The 12930-nt window shown below is 42.9% G+C and overlaps 1 pseudogene; it reads left to right on the top strand.

The window, feature by feature from the left end:
• The window catches only part of LOC117554908, a 75700-nt pseudogene that overhangs the window by 29048 nt on the left and 33722 nt on the right, over positions 1-12930 (top strand).

Raw genomic sequence — 12930 nt, forward strand, 5'->3', positions numbered from 1 at the left:
TTGTTTCAAGAAAGCCCCGCACATCAGTTTATTCATACTGATAATCACTCTGTATGTCTTATAAGATGTGCTGAATGTTTTCGTCTACTACATCTTCTTTTAATGCCACATGACTGGTTTTCCTTTTTATACATATTGATGGAGTGGTAATGGTGAATTGTTGTCGTAAATAATAGATATATGCCAACATGCGAAACAAATTGAATGCTGTTTTCTCTCCCTCTCTCCTCTGTAGTATCCTCTTCACGATGACGTTCAGAGTCGCCCTCTGCCATTTGCCGCCTCCCAGTGCTGTGAGTGCACACGCTCCTTTTGACCTCTAGATAGAGCCATTTCTCCGTCTTTCTATTTTCAGATTTAAATATTATTTCCTCTCACTTCCTTACTGTTCTGCCGAACTGAAATCCTCTTTAATCAGAGTTTAAAATGAAGACTTACAATGGAGTCCTTCTATCTTTTGAACCCTTATGCATGTCAAATGTTTGTCTTCCTCTCGGATGGGGTTTTCCCTCATCCTCTCACTATTACAACACAGGGACACTTTTGTTTTCACAACCCCTGCCTCCTCTGACTGTACCTCTCACTTGTAACGTCTGCACTTTCACCAGGCAACTATTTCGGATGGGCTGAGCCTCTGAGTATGTAAACAAAACTTGATCAAATTCTCCCCCCCGGCCAATCCTCAGTGCCCTCTGCATGTCCTAATGCCCCACATTCCCCGATAACATATAATCTATAAGGTTTTATTGCATTTTTATATCATTATTCCACCCTAACACTTTTTCCTCAATGATTTCCTAATCCTCTTTTTTCAGCTTCCTTTTCCTGCTTACGCTGTTTTCCTTTTTATGCTCTGTGCTGCGGTCATATAATTCTCATTACCCATGTTACCTTAATACTTACAATATTGCTCTATGACACATCCTAGAAAGATACATGTCAGAAAGTCAGTGTTTTCTCTCCTTGAAATGTAGACATTTAGTGAGTAGCAATACTGTACATAGATATAATACTGAACAACAGGAGCCCTTATCAAATCCTAAAGGGTGCACGTTGCAGTTGCATCTTTGAACCTATAGGTTCAGGTTGTAGTCATTGCTAAACTATATTTTTTACTGTATGTCACCTTGACATTTTGTTGTCCTCCCAAGAGATATCAATAGAATCAGTTTATCTTTAATACTCTCCCTTTATCGCTCTGGAAAGATAAACTCAGCTGTCGCCTCCAGTACACACCAAACTCACTCTTGAAAAAGGTTAAGGGTTATTATTAGGTTTGGCAAGGTTACTTTAAAAAATGTTGAGGTACTTTTCTTATGATTATTACTAGTATATGATACATGTTGTACAATATAAACATCAAAACATAATTTTTTCAGGATAACGTAGATAAAGCTCAATGTTTTTCCATTAAGCAGGAAATCTTGTATGTATAAATACCATATCATCTTTAAAAAAAAAATGGATGCCCATTGCCCTTCATTTGAACCTGGTATATGCTGTTTTATTTTTGTTTATTTGATAAACTGCAAATAATTGTGTCCACTTAGACAACATTTGAACTGGTTGGCATCTTCCGCTTTGACATGAGTTCATGAGGATTTTATTTTTAAATGCTTGTTGCCACACAAAGCATACTTGTAGATGTTTCAGGTGAGATTCCTTCACTTATACCCTGTTCCCTTTTTGCAGCTCTGGATGACCAGGACAGTGCCGTAGACGACCGGGACAGTGACTATCGCAGTGAGACCAGTAACAGCCTGCCTCCGCGTTACCACACAACGGCTCAGCCCAACTCCTCCATGCACCAGTATCCCATGGGGCCTCGGCAGCAGCAGCACCCGGACTCCTGCACAGACTCTGTCCACAGTTTGGACCTGGACTACAGGGACCAGATAGCAACCAGGTAGGGAGAGTATCCATTGAAACACACCTTCTGAATGAAACTCTTAACTTTGTCACAGAGTCCCAATCACATAGGCAGCACTCTCTGAAATCAATTTTGAAACAAGAATGCCACCAACAACACCCTTATTAATCAGAAATTATCTTTATCTCAACAATGAACCTTATAAGACATCAGGTTATCTTACAGTATATAATTTCTCTTTTTTTTTAATAAAATACATACGTCGGTGGGCCTTCACTTTTAGAGTTATAGCCTAATGGCAAAAGTAGGCGGTTAAACAATTATGCATTTTTTTTTCTTCTGAATAGTTTATCTGACCTAGAATCAAACATGGCTGGAGCTTTTATTTGTTTGTCTGTGAGCTGTTTTTACCTTTGTGACAAAGTAAATGGTTTGTTAAAAGAAGAGGGATCCATACTTCATAGGCTGAATGGATTTTGTCACAACACATATCACACTCAAATTATAAATCCAATACATTACTTTCAATTTAAAGAGGAGCGTGACTTTCACTATAGGAATAATACTGTCGTTGTTTTTATTTTGAAGCCAGTTTTGGTCAATAATAATGGTCCCAGTGCACTGGATGTACTTTTGTTTACTCATGGATTGTTGTAAAATACATGGGTACCAGTGAGACTGCTGCAAATCAGCCTGTGTGGAACGATAGGAAGTTGATCCGGATAATTCTACATCAGAAAAAAGAAAAAAATTGGATTACAGCCAGGGAGAGCTCATCGGTCGTGTTTGTTTTTGGTCATGAGGGTCTGTTTCGTTGGTTGATAGTTAAGCCATTTCACTGAAGAAATCCTGTTTGATACCCATGCACAGTAATATATATGTTATGGTATTTTTAGATTAATGATTGCAATTTTCTTTGCATTATCATTGTAACCAAGCTTTTCTAATTCATTCTTAAAAAACATTGCTAGCTAATCTGAATTTCGTCTTTACATTTGCATGAAACTGTTCTCGTCTTTATTTCTGTTTATTTTTCTGCTTAACTTTTGTTTGCATTTATTTTTTCTTCTTTGTTTGCTTCTTTTCTGTCCCTATGCTCTTTCCCTCCCTTTGTAACATCAATTTATTTCAACTAAATTAGACCATTAAATCAGAAAGGAAGGGTCAGAATTATACCTGTGGATTCTGGCATGGGCGTTGAAGATTGGGAAAACAAATACAAAGGACAGAGCAAGCCTCAGTTGAGTGAATTCTTGGATGATGAAGAAGAAAATGTTATCCTTCGAATGGGAAGACCCTACCCTGAGTCGTCATGCACCTCTACCAGTCAAAATACTCAACGCAGTGGTTTTCTGCCTCCCACCTACCCCCAGGGTTATAACACTATTGATCGACGGCGAAAGAAAAAGATAAGAGACTCAGGAGGGTTGCTAAGTACAGATGCTGACAAAAAAAGAGAAGAGGCTTTCCCCTCTGACATTGCACTGCTCCGTGAGAAGAGAGGGGAGCTATTTATGCGGCAGGTAGTTGAGATGCAGGAAGAAGAGGAGCGCATAACATCCTGCCTCAGGCCATACCAAAATGGCCTTCTCTACAAGACAAGGATGTGGGCGAAAAATGAGCTAGACAACACCTTGGAGAATTATGTGGCATACAAAAAAGAGCAAGAGGGTAGAATGAGGAAACGGTTTGATTTTGATTTAGAGGACTCTGAGGATCTTCGCTACTCCATGGGAGCAGAGGAGGATATTGATGATATCGCCTTTATGGCTCAAGACTATTACTCGGAGAACGCAAGACATTATAAAGACAGGTATTCCCTCGCCTGTCCCTCAGAAAATTCTCATGGTCCTCGAGAGAAAAAGTCTGGCAAAGCTAAACTTGGAGGATGGGCCCCAGAGGCAATGCTCTCTCCTGTAGAGGAACCAATTGATGAATATGTAGACCCTTTGGATGAACTCCAGTGTCTAGTTGAAACTGTTTCTGAATACCTTGCTGAAAAAGAAGAAGAAATGAGCAAGTATGGTTCCCTTCCTAAATCAAACAAATCTAGGCTATCATCTATTGGAAGCTATAGAACCGATTCTCTCGGCGATGACCAACATAGTTCATCAAAAGATCCTAAAGAAGAAACCCAATCACAAACTCCTGATCAGGGCATTTCAGGAGTAAAAAATGCCATGAGCTCATTATTTAGTTCTCTAACTGACAAAGTTGGAGGAGGCCCCAAACAGCCGGTCCCATCTCAACAGGCGCCATCTGCAGAACCCTCCAACCAATCTGGCCTAACAAAACTATTTTCCTTCATTCCCAAATCAAATAGCTCAGCTCCTGTAGCTGTTGTATCTCCGGTAGACAATTCTCATGAAAAACCATTCAGTTCTCCGCCTTCTCATCCATCACAATATGCCAAGACACAAGGTGATTATCAAGAAACAAAATCTCCCACAAGGAGTCAGACTAGTAAAAAAGAACATGTACCAGAGTTTGTAACCAAACCTCAAAATGCTCCAGGTAACGCAGTCTTGGGAAAATTGAATCCTTTACAACTTTTTTCTGCAGTAGATAATGGGAACGCCGCTAAACAGGCACCAACATCCACACATCCTCCAGGCCATACACAAGGGGACGAGCAATATGTTCATCAAGGTAAACAGTCAATGACAGCAGAAGGAAAATCCGAAACATTCAGTTCATTGCAAGAGAAACATTCGGAACAAAAACGAGATGGAAATATGTATGGCATAGAAAATCCAATGATTTGCAAACAAGAACATGTGCCTAATCTGGGTCCAGCAAGGTCCACCAGCCAAACAGAATCAGTCAATTCTAGTTTCTTTAGTCCTTTCAAGAAGTCATTGAGTTCATTGCTCACACCTGCTGGCCTCATTCCCCCCCAGGGAGCTCCACCTCTGGCAGTTTATCCAGTGTTTAGATCTACAGAGGCTCCCCGACTACAACAACCAGTAGAGAACCCATCATTGAGCAGTAGACCGCCTTTCCTCTCCTCTGAAAATGTCTCTACTCAACGCCCCAAAGCAGAGGGAGGCATGCTCTCTGGTTTTTTAAAGTTTGCATCTAGTGAAGATGTGAGTGTCTCCATGGACACACAGAATCCTGTGCAATCATATCATAATTCAACTTCAACAACCTCTACCACAATTACACAAAATCCTGCTGTGCCCCAGGAAAACACTGAAAAAGGATGGTTTTCCAGTATATTTAACCCTACCTCTGCTCCGTCTACTTCACACCAGAATGTGACTAGTAATTTGCAAAGTCAAAACAGCAATGTGCCATCCAGCTCACAACAACAACAACAACAACAACAAGCACAACAACTTTCAAATCAGAAACCAATTGCCCCCCATGGAATGCAGCATCAAGCCCCAAATCAGACAGAATCACAAAGTTTTTTGACAGGTCTTTTTAAAACGAGCTCAACCGAGGACAACTCTCCTATGGGCTCAAATCAACCAAAACAAGGACTGCTATCTGGACTTCTTAAATGTGGCTCTTCCAGTGAGCTTTCTGCCAATATACCACATCAGGCTTCCCAAAACAATCAACCACACAGGAGCAGTGATCTCCCACAGATTCCCAATCAACCTCCACCACAACAAAGTACTTCAGGACCACGGATGGGGGGCCTTGTCTCAGGGTTATTGAAGTTTTCATCAACAGAAAGTATACCACAAAATGTTCAGCCTTCTGAAGCTGAAAAGCAGAGGAACATCCCTGGAAATCTAACTGGTCAGCAGCAGATTTCTAATGAAACTCAGCAAACGCAATCTCAGCAAAAGGGGCTTTTGTCTGGCTTGTTTAAATTTGCCTCATCTGAGAATGTTTCAGGCAGCCAAACAGTTCAGCAACAACAAAGCAATGTTCAACACAATCAACAGGGTTTCAATCAACAGCATAGTCAACAAGATCCAAACCAAAGGCATCATCTCAGAAATAAAGCATCAAATCAGCAGCCAGGCTTTACTCGACAACAAACGGTTCCACTCCAGCGGCAACCATCGCAACAAAGTGGTATTTTATCTGGTCTCTTTAAATTTGCTTCAGCAGACAACATTAATAAACAAGAGCCCCCATCAGCTCAGCAGCATGGAATCATGCCAAGTAAATCTAGCTATGAGCAACCAAGTGCAAGAGATTTCCCAATGTCCAATCAAAATCAACCACAAAATAGCTCATCACAAAGAATCACTCAATCTAGTGGTTTGCTTTCTGGACTATTCAAATCCTCCTCAGAAAATATGGGTCAACAGCAGCAGTCTGAAATGATCCATGAGACACAACTAGAAAGACCACTTCAAAGCAACCAAACCATTGAAACACCGGTGGACACTGCAAGTCAATCTGGCATGCTCTCAGGGTTGTTTAACAAATTCACAAAATCATCTGAAAACATCGACCCAACCTGCCAGACATCGGCAGTACAATCACTGCATGAGAGAGTCAATAATAATTCAGTCACAATGAAGACCCCACTTCACACTAGTGTAGCACAACAATCCTCACAAGAACATACAGAGAAAGAGAAGAGGATTCTTAGACCTGCCCAACAAGGGTTTTCATCTGGACTCTTTGGCAAAAATGTAACTGAGGAAGCTTGTACTCCCAAACAAATAGACAAATCTGGTCAAATTACAGAACCACAGAAACCCTCAAATAAGTACACAGAGTTACATTCAGGCATATTAAAAAGTGCTTCCACAGACTTTGGAAGGGACCGGGATTCTCTCTATCCTGGACAGAGCAGACATGCTTTTATTAGGGTACCTGTGTCAATTGATGGTGAGAGTTTGGATTTAAGAACCTCTGCTACTTTTGCAAGATCTCTTCAGAATCAAGCACCACATTCCTCAATTAGCACTGGCAATATATCTCAGATATATTATTCTGGCACACCTCAGTCAGTTCCCCCAATGGCTTATAGTACAGGAAATATGAATTCCCTTTTACAAAGCCATACTCTTCCGTCAATAATGTCCATGCAGCCATTTATTGGCAGAAGCACTTCCTCTTTGTATGAAGCAACAGGACAAAATCTTAACCAGGGTCAGTTGTCTCCTTATAGAAGTCCCTCTTATGATGAAAACCAGTGGATCCGTGAAAGTGCTCTTTGGCAGATGTTTCAGAATGAGTCACTAAATTATGAAATCCAGGATCAACTGTATAGACAGAGCTGTGAGACATCTGCTCTTCCTCACAGCCCATCAAATACATTTCAGCCATTTAACTCAACCGGACCAATGCAAGGTGTTGTTTGCCAGGAACAAATTCAACCATATCAGTTTGAGCAACACAATGATGATCCATATCCCAAGAGGAAATTATGGAACAGCCACGAAGACTTGGGAAACAAAGAACATTTGCTTCATGAGGAGGGTGCGTTGAACTTAACTAATAAACCGAGTAATGCAAATGTTACGAGACGTCACTCTTTTAATAATGGCAGCACATACAGCTTGAATGGGGTTTCATATCATGAAGGTTATTACGAGGAGACTGCACCAAGCTTATCCTATTCAGCTAACTGGCAATATGGAATGGATAATACAGCCCAACAACACTTTCATACTAATGGTATGTTCCATCAGAGTCAGTTTAATTTGAATAGACAAATAGATTCAATGTATCCCCCAAGTGCCCCAACTGAGATGGAAGACTCCCAGTACCTCGAAGACACAGAGTGGTATCAGCAGTGGCTTGCACTTTTGGAGCAAGGCATGTGGTGGCCAGCAGAAGATAGTGACTGTGGCTACTTTGTTTATACAGATCACGAGTACATTTATGCCTTGCTTACAGATGCAGAAGGCGAATATGTGTATGCTTGTGCCCCTGAAGGCGAGTCTTTGGAAAATGCACAGCATTTAGACGGTTTTCCCAGTGCTTGGTTACACAGTGAAATGGTTTCAGTGTGTGGCTTTAAAATCCCACTCTACAATGAGGATGAGCTTTTATGGCTACCCGGTCAAGATAACAGTGATTCTATACTCGTTAATGCCCCCCTGGATTTGTCTGCTGCCTATAGAAAAGGAAATCAGATCATGAATTTAAATCTTCAACAGTTCTCTGAAATGTTTGAGAATTCATTTCTGCCACAAGGGCAACAAGGTGTAGATTTCACATCTTACAGATTAAACAAAGTCAGGGTGGATCCAAGACAGAATGGTTATATCAATGGCGACCAATGCAAAGATGTTATTGACCTTTCCTGTCGTAATAAAGACCACAATGGTCCTTATTGGAACAACCAGGAAACGAAGACATTTCTTGCTCAAAAGCTGGCTGTTTCTTTGAACTCTAATCCATCTGAAAATTCCAATCAGCAGCTACTTCACAACTGTTACAGGCCTTGTCAACAGCGGCATTCATCAACAGGAGTTACAGTGAAGCATGTAGAAGATGTATCACAGAAGGAATGGAGGGAACGAGTGTCCCCGGGAGAAGAACAACCTAATCGTCATGTCAAACAGGTTTCTTCCCTTATATCCTCTTTTGTTGTAAAAACATCACAGGCGGAGTTAAACAAAACTAGCATTAACAACTGTGAGAAAGCTTCTGACAACAAATCTAAGAACATTCTTGCATCAGGTTTCCAAAGTCTGAAGTCAAAGATTATCAAAGAGGAATCTACTGCTGATGTGACTCAACAAATGCAGATGTCCACTAGCACACATAAAAGAATTTTGCCTACAGTCAAAACAACGAGTCAAGTAACCCAACCCTCATTGCAATCACATACAGCTTCACAGAAACCTATACTTACACGTCAGACTACCATGGCACAACAAGCAACCCCACAAACACAGCCCAATGTGCCAGTGCCTTTAGAAACAAAAGAAGCTCTTATTAAACATGGACCATGTACAGCTGGTAAGCCAGTGGATATACCAGTGGAGAAACAACCTGAACAGGCAGGCTTCATGAACGTTCTCAAATCCGCAGTTGGAATAGAAGAACCCATGCCAGATGCCCAGAAATGTTCTCAGATATCTTCCAATGAGCAGAGCAAAACTTGCAGCACTGCATCCCTACCAGGCAGTGTTCCCACAAATAAAGAAGCTACAGGAGTGTCAAATCTATTTGGATCAATAAGCAGCCTATTTAGCGCTGAGCCCCCTCCGCCTCAGAAACAGCAAATGAAACCGAGTGTTACAGAAGGTTCATTGACATCAGCATCTAAACCTAAGGGTTTACAGAGACAACGAACCATGGACCAAAGCGGTAGTCCTGTGCCGAGCCAACCCCCAATCAAAAGTATATCCCAACCATTTCCTCCCAGTTCTTTGCCAGGCCCTTTTACAAGCCGATCAGAAACTATGCCAACTACAGAACAGAACAAAAATGAAACTAAACCATCTGGCGGACTTTTTGGATTTTCAATCGGAGAAATGCTGTCAGGATCCGCAACTGCCCAATCAGGACCCACACCTCAATCAGCTGCATCAACTACAGCTCCACAAGAAGAATCACTGGGTAAAAGTATATTATCAATATTTAGTGGGCCCAATCCCCCACAAGCTGCAACTAAAACTGAGCCATTGCCTCAAGCACGACCACCAAGTGCAGCTCCACAACCTCCTCAACAGGAATCACTTGGCAAAAGTTTCTTATCAATGTTTGGAGGATCAAGTCCTCCTCAGCCTCCCCCTCAAACCAAGCCTACTGCTGACGTACCGCAACAGGGAACTGTTCCTCCTAAAGACCCCCCAAATACAGGATTCCTTTCAATGTTTGGTGGTCCCAGCAACCAACAGCAAGCTCAAACAGGATCTTTACTAGGGGGGATTTTGCCTGGGTCAACAACTTCAACTGAAAGCCCAATGAAGGGACTATTTTCAATGTTTAGTGAACCCAGTCCTCCGCAACCTCAGCCAACAACACCCTTATCTCAACAAAGAGTAGCCAAATCACAAACTCAACTACAAGTGGAACCCAACACACAATCTAAACCACAAGCACAGCCACAAGGACAGCCACAAGGACAAGGGCAGCCAGCTGCCTCTGTACTTGGGGGAATATTAGGTGGCTTTTCTACCTCTAGTGACACTCCAAAAAGCACTTTGTTTTCCATGTTTAGTGGACCCAGTACTCCTCAATCAGCAGGATCTGCACCACCAAAAGAACAGGCAAAGAGTATATTCTCTGTTTTTAATGATGTATTGACACCTCCACAACAAACTCCCAATTCATCATCAACTTTCGACACTAAAGTGCCACCAACAGCACAAGGTTCTTCCCAAATATCATCTGTTACCAGTAGCCATGGCCAAGCAGCACCCAGTGAAATATCAAGTGATGTGAATGTAAGGTCATCCAAAGAAGCTACTGTAGATACTTCACAGGATGCTACAAATAAAGGCACTGATATTGCATCTATGGATCCAGATTCAGAAATGGTCCCTGTTCAAAAGGAGACAAGCACACCCCAAGATCCTACCACCAGTAACCAATCCCCAGCTTCCGGCTTTCTGTCTATGATTAGTGGATCAGATCCCAAAGACCCACCAGGCAAAGGTCTGATGTCCTTGCTTGGAGGTTCTGCTCCTCAGCCTTCTTCTCAGCCTGAAAGTTCTCTATTAGGGGCAATGTTTGGAGGCTCTTCAACCCAAAAACCAGCTTCTCAAACAGGGGGGTCTTTACTAGGTAGTTTATTTGGAGGGTCTGCTCCTCAGGCTTCTCCTCAGAGTGGAGCACATCCGGCACCAGGCCCTCAAACAGGGGGGTCTTTACTAGGTGGTTTATTTGGAGGGTCTGCTCCTCAGGCTTCTCCTCAGAGTGGAGCTAATCCGGCACCAGGCCCTCAAACAGGGGGGTCTTTACTAGGTGGTTTATTTGGAGGGTCTGCTCCTCAGGCTTCTCCTCAGAGTGGAGCTCCTCCGACACCAGGCCCTCAGACAGGGGGATCCTTATTTGGAGGCTTATTTGGTGGATCTGCTCCTCAGGTTTCTACTCAAGTTGGTCCCAATAAGAGTGGAGCTTCTCCCACACAAGGCCCTCAGGCAGGGGCATCCTTACTTGGAGGCTTATTTGGTGGATCTGCTCCTCAGGTTTCTACTCAAGTTGGTCCCAATAAGAGTGGAGGTTCTCCCACACCAGGCCCTCAGGCAGGGGTGTCATTACTTGGAGGCTTATTTGGCGGATCTGCTCCCCAGGCTGCAGGATCTCCGACTGCAGGGTCTATCTTGGGTGGTATTTTTGGGGGATCAGTAGCTTCAACAACAGCGCCTCAGACAAGTGGGTCCTTTGGTGGATTGTTTGGTGGGACTGCTGCCCAGACTTCAACCACCCCAAATACTAGCTCTATATTAGGAGGTATATTGGGAGGGTCATCTTCTCAAACCGCTCCTGCACATACAGTCACATCTGCTCCCAATCATATTTTACCTGAAGCTTCAACTCCTAATGAGATACCTGGTAAAAGTTTGCCTTCTATACTTAGAGGATCTGTTCCTCCCGCTTTAACAGCTACAACATCCATTGATGACGAGAAAACTACAGCTCTTACAGACACTACTTCAGATGTAACAATTCTACCAAAACCCGATGATGTCAGTAAAACTGCTCTAGCTCTAGCAGGTCCTGAAATATATGCAAGTGGTACAGTTACAAAAAGCAATGAAAAGGCAGAAACATTACAGCAACCTGGCGATACAGTCCAGTGTGTTAAGGCAAGCTTACCAAAAACTGATGGCGAAGTCACAAAAGAAGCTCATCACCAAGATGCTGACAAGCCAACTACCAAAGCTAATGATATTCAGTCCAAACAATCTGAATCATCTACACCAGAGCTTTTAAGTAGTCAGTCAGGTCAAAATGCAACACTCTCTAAAGTAGAAGAAGAAACACCAGCCACTCAGTCAGCAAGCACTGTAGTCGAGGAACAACAAAAGCCTATAGAGTCAGATAAATCTATTGGTGACACAGCAGCAGATGCAGTCACAGGCTTTATGTCCTCCCTTTTCAAACCAACAGTTGCTTCCTCTGAAGTTCCTCAGCAACAGCAGAAGAACTCACTTTTTGGACATGGAGCAACGGCACCTCAAGCTGCTACTGGGCAGAGTGGAGGATCACTGTTAGGAGGTATTTTTGGGGGCTCCAATACCGAGACTACAGCTCCCCAGATAGGGGGATCATTACTGGGAGGGTTATTTAAGGGGTCAGCACCTCAGTCTGGTCCTCAAACCCCTGGCCCCACCCCTGGAGGGTCAATATTAGGTGGTATGTTTGGAGGAGGATCCACTGCCAAGTCTGTAGGTCCCCAGACTGGTGGATCGTTACTGGGTGGGATGTTTGGAGGATCTGCGGCAACAGCACAGCCTGGAGGTTCTTTACTTGGAGGAATGTTTGGAGGAGCCACTGCTCAGACTGCAGGGTCACAGGCTGGAGCATCAATACTTGGAGGCATAGGTGGATCTTTATTTGGGGGTGTAGGCCAACCACCCAAGCCAACTGAACCAAAGCCATCTGAGTCAAAGCCAATGCCTGCCATTCCACCACAGTCACAGATTAAGAATGAAAGTGTGCCACCTACAGTGTCTCCATCTGGCACTGAGACTACCACAAATAAAAAGATGGACCCAACCCTACCAGTTCACGATCAAGTCAAATCTGGCAACTTAACAAGTAGTAGTGAGGTGGGATCTGAGGCGGCTTGTCCGGAAACCTCTGTGACATATGACACCACCCATCCAGGTGAAAACTCTGAAAAAGAAACACCAGCAGTTGAGGGAGACATAATACATGAGAAGCCCATGGTGATTAAGGGAGACTCTGAGAGTAAAGAAAGTGACAAATCAGTCCCACCGGATAATAAGGAAGCACATGCTAATTTAGCTCCTCCGGTTAATCAGTTGCACAAAAATGCAGAGCCATCTGAAGCCAAGTCCCTGTTTGGTTTTATGTCGACACAAAGTGATGCAGGAAAATCTTTTGGATCTCTATTTTCACAAACACCGTCCTCAGGTACTCCATCAATGCCTCAAACGGAAAGAGTAAGTGGTCTGTTTTCAGGATTTAAAACAATTTCTGGTGGTCTATTTCAA

This window comes from Gymnodraco acuticeps, unplaced genomic scaffold, assembly GCF_902827175.1.
Source record: "Gymnodraco acuticeps unplaced genomic scaffold, fGymAcu1.1, whole genome shotgun sequence".
Classification (NCBI taxonomy): domain Eukaryota; kingdom Metazoa; phylum Chordata; class Actinopteri; order Perciformes; family Bathydraconidae; genus Gymnodraco; species Gymnodraco acuticeps.